Source organism: Arachis stenosperma, chromosome 7, assembly GCF_014773155.1.
Source record: "Arachis stenosperma cultivar V10309 chromosome 7, arast.V10309.gnm1.PFL2, whole genome shotgun sequence".
NCBI lineage: Eukaryota > Viridiplantae > Streptophyta > Magnoliopsida > Fabales > Fabaceae > Arachis > Arachis stenosperma.
The window spans coordinates 78,410,693-78,414,847 of record NC_080383.1 but is presented as its reverse complement, the minus strand read 5'-3'; the positions used below and the strand labels follow the sequence as shown (position 1 = coordinate 78,414,847).

The window sequence follows — 4,155 nt, the reverse complement described above, 5'->3', positions numbered from 1 at the left end:
CTCTAAGATCCCTAATTTCTCCATTACAGAGAGGGGCATGAGGTTCACACTTGACCCTAAGTCACACAAGGCCTTCTTGAAGGTCATGGTGCCTATGGTACAAGGTATAGAAAACTTCCCAGGATCCTGCCTCTTCTGAGGCAGTTTCTGCCTAGACAAGTCATCCAGTTCTTTGGTGAGCAAGGGAGGTTCATCCTCCCAAGTCTCATTTCCAAATAACTTGTCATTTAGTTTCATGATTGCTCCAAGGTATTTAGCAACTTGCTCTTCAGTGATATACTCATCCTCTTCAGAGGAAGAATACTCATCAGAGCTCATGAAAGGCAGAAGTAAGTCCAATGGAATCTCTATGGTCTCATTTTGAGCCTCAGATTCCCATTGTTCCTCATTGAGGAACTCAGAGGAGATTGGTACACGCCCACTGAGGTCTTCCTCAGTGGCGTCCTCTTCCTCTCTTTCCTCTCCATATTCGGCCATGTTGATGGCTTTGCACTCTCCTTTTGGATTTTCTTCTGTATTACTTGGGAGAGTACTAGGAGGGAGTTCAGTAACTTTCTTGCTCAGCTGACCCACTTGTCCTTCCAAATTTCTGATGGAGGACCTTGTTTCATTCATGAAACTTTGAGTGGTCTTTATTAGATCAGAGACCATTGTTGCTAAGTCAGAAGTATTCTGCTTAGAACTCTCTGTCTGTTGCTGAGAGGATGATGGAAAAGGCTTGCCATTGCTAAACCTGTTTCTTCCACCATTATTGTTATTGAAACCTTGTTGAGGTCTCTCTTGATTCTTCCATGAGAGATTTGGGTGATTTCTCCATGAAGAATTGTAGGTATTTCCATAGGGTTCTCCTAGGTAATTCACCTCTTCCATGGAAGGGTTCTCTGGATCATAAGCTTCTTCCTCAGATGAAGCATCCTTAGTACTGTTTGGTGCATTTTGCATTCCAGACAGACTTTGAGAAATTAAATTAACTTGTTGAGTCAATATTTTATTCTGAGCCAATATGGCATTCAGAGTGTCAATCTCAAGAACTCCTCTCTTCTGATTAGTCCCATTGTTCACAGGATTCCTTTCAGAAGTGTACATGAATTGGTTATTTGCAACCATTTCAATCAATTCTTGAGCTTCTGCAGGCGTCTTCTTCAGATGAAGAGATCCTCCAGCAGAGCTATCCAAGGACATCTTAGATAGTTCAGAGAGACCATCATAGAAAATACCTATGATGCTCCATTCAGAAAGCATGTCTGAGGGACATCTTCTGATTAATTGTTTGTATCTTTCCCAAGCTTCATAGAGGGATTCTCCATCCTTCTGTCTGAAGGTTTGGACTTCCACTCTAAGCTTACTCCATCTTTGTGGTGGAAAGAACTTTGCCAAGAAGGCATTGACTAGCTTTTCCCAAGAGTCCAGGCTTTCTTTAGGTTGAGAATCCAACCATATTCTAGCTCTGTCTCTTACAGCAAAAGGGAATAGCATCAGTCTATAGACCTCAGGGTTAACCCCATTAGTCTTGACTGTGTCACAGATTTGCAAGAATTCAGCTAAAAACTGATGAGGATCTTCCATTGGAAGTCCATGGAACTTGCAATTCTGTTGCATTAGAGAAACTAATTGAGGCTTAAGCTCAAAGTTGTTTGCTCCAATGGCAGGGATAGAGATGCTTCTCCCATAGAAGTCGGGAGTAGGTGCAGTAAAGTCACCCAGCACCTTCCTTGCATTGTTGGCATTGTTGTTGTTTTCGGCTGCCATGGGTTCTTCTTCTTTGAAGAATTCGGTCAGGTCCTCTAAAGAGAGTTGTGCTTTGGCTTCTCTTAGCTTTCTCTTCAAGGTCCTTTCGGGTTCAGGATCAACTTCAACAAGAATGCCTTTGTCTCTGCTCCTGCTCATATGAAAGAGAAGAGAAAAAGAAAATGTGGAATCCTCTATGTCACAGTATAGAGATTCCTTGAAATGTCAGAGGAAAAGAGAAATAGACAGAAGAAGGAGAAGAAGAATTCGAACTTTAATTAGATAAGGTTCGAATTGTGCATTTAGAAGGAGTGGTACTCCATAAATAGAAGGATGTGAGAAGGAGGGAAGAGGATTTTCGAAAATTCAATTAAAAGATTTTGAAAACATTTTGAAAATTTGATTGATAATTTTCGAAAATTGAAAGAGAAAAGAAATCAATTGATTTTTGAAAAAGATTTTGAAATTAGAAACCAAAAAGATTTGATTGAAACTAATTTGAAAAAGATGTGGTAAAAAAGATTTGATTGAAAAGTTATGGTTTTAAAAAGATGTGATTGAGAAGATATGATTTGAAAACTATTTTAAAAGATATGTTTTGAAAATTATTTTAAAAGATTTGATTTGGAAAAGATTTGATTTTGAAAAACTTGAAAAAAATTGATTTGAAAACAAAATCTTCCCCCTAGCACCATCCTGGCGTTAAACGCCCAGAATGGTATACATTCTGGCGTTTAACGCCCAAAATGCTACCTTTTTGGGCGTTAAACGCCCAACCAGGTGCCCTGGCTGGCGTTTAAACGCCAGTCTGCCTTCTTCACTGGGCATTTTTGAATGCTCAGCTTTTTCTGTATAATTCCTCTGCAGTGTGTTCTGGATCTTCAATCCCTTGTATCATTGACTTAAAAAGACACAAATTAAAAATATTTTTGGATTTTTAATAATTAAAATGCAACAAGAATCAAATAACAATGCATGCAAGACACCAAACTTAGCAGTTTGTGTACTACTGACACTATATGAGACACATGAACACTCAAGTCAATAGAATTTAAAGATCAAAACAAGAAATATATGCATGGATTCGAAAAAATATAACAAAAACATGCATTTGACACCAAACTTAAGATGAGACTCTAGACTCAAACAAGAAATATTTTTGGATTTTATGGTTTTGCAAATTTTTTTTTGTATTTTTCGAAAATTAAGTGGGAAAAGGTATCAAAATCCTTAATGAGAATTCCAGGAATCAGTGCAATGCTAGTCTAAGACTCCGGTCCAGGAATTAGACATGGCTTCACAGCCAGCCAAGCTTTCAAAGAAAGCTTCGGTCCAAAACACTAGACATGACCAAAGGTCAGCCAAATCTTAGCAGATCACTGCTCCAAAAGCAAGATTGATACGAAATCAACAAGCTCTTGTGGTGATAAGTTGAAACCTCGGTCCAATCAGATTAGACATGGCTTCTCAGCCAGCCAGATTTCAACAAATCATCATGAAACTCTAGAATTCATCTTCAAGAATTTCGAAAAAAAAAATACCTAATCTAAGCAACAAGATGAACCGTCAGTTGTCCAGCCTGAACAATCCCGGGCAATAACACCAAAAATTTGATGTTGTTGCCGGATCTTGGCACTGATGTTACCAAAGGCTTGCTCAAAACTAGAACAATCCCCGGCAACGGCGCCAAAAAACTTGGTGCGCGAAATTGTGAACTATACTTTTTCACAACTCTCATAATCCCTGGTAATGGCTCCAAAAACTTGTGCGCTCAATACCATGGCATTACACAACTTCGCACAACTAACCAGCAAGTGCACTGGGTCGTCCAAGTAATAAACCTTACGTGAGTAAGGGTCGATCCCACGGAGATTGTTAGTATTGAAGCAAGCTATGGTCATCTTGTAAATCTTAGTCAGGCAAACTCATATATATATGGTGATGAACGAAAATAACATAAAAGATAAAGATAGTGATACTTATGTAATTCATTGGTAGGAACTTCAGATAAGCGCATGAAGATGCCTTCCCTTCCGTCTCTCTGCTTTCCTACTGTCTTCATCCAATCCTTTCTTACTCCTTTCCATGGCAAGCTCGTATAGGGTTTCACTGTTGTCAGCAGCTACCTCCCATCCGCGCAGTGAAAGCTAATGCACACACTCTGTCACAGTGCTGCCAATCACCGGTTTGGTTCCCTCCCCTACCGGAATAGAATAACTCTTTTGCGTCTGTCACTAACGCCCAGTAGGTTACAGGTTTGAAGCACGTCACAGTCATTCAATCATTGAATCCTACTCAGAATACCACAGACAAGGTTAGACCTTCCGGATTCTCTTGAATGCTGCCATCAGTTCTTGCCTATACCACGAAGACTCTGATCTCACGGAATGGTTGGCTCGTTTGTCAGGCGAGCACTCGGTTGTCAGG

General features: G+C 39.9%; 1 non-coding gene across 1 annotated transcript; it reads left to right on the top strand.

Moving 5' to 3' along the window:
- Positions 1 to 1,236: 1,236 nt before the first annotated feature.
- On the top strand, positions 1,237 to 1,344 carry LOC130942571 (small nucleolar RNA R71). The gene has a single exon (XR_009071138.1). It is a non-coding gene; the product is annotated as a small nucleolar RNA R71 (small nucleolar RNA).
- Positions 1,345 to 4,155: the final 2,811 nt, after the last annotated feature.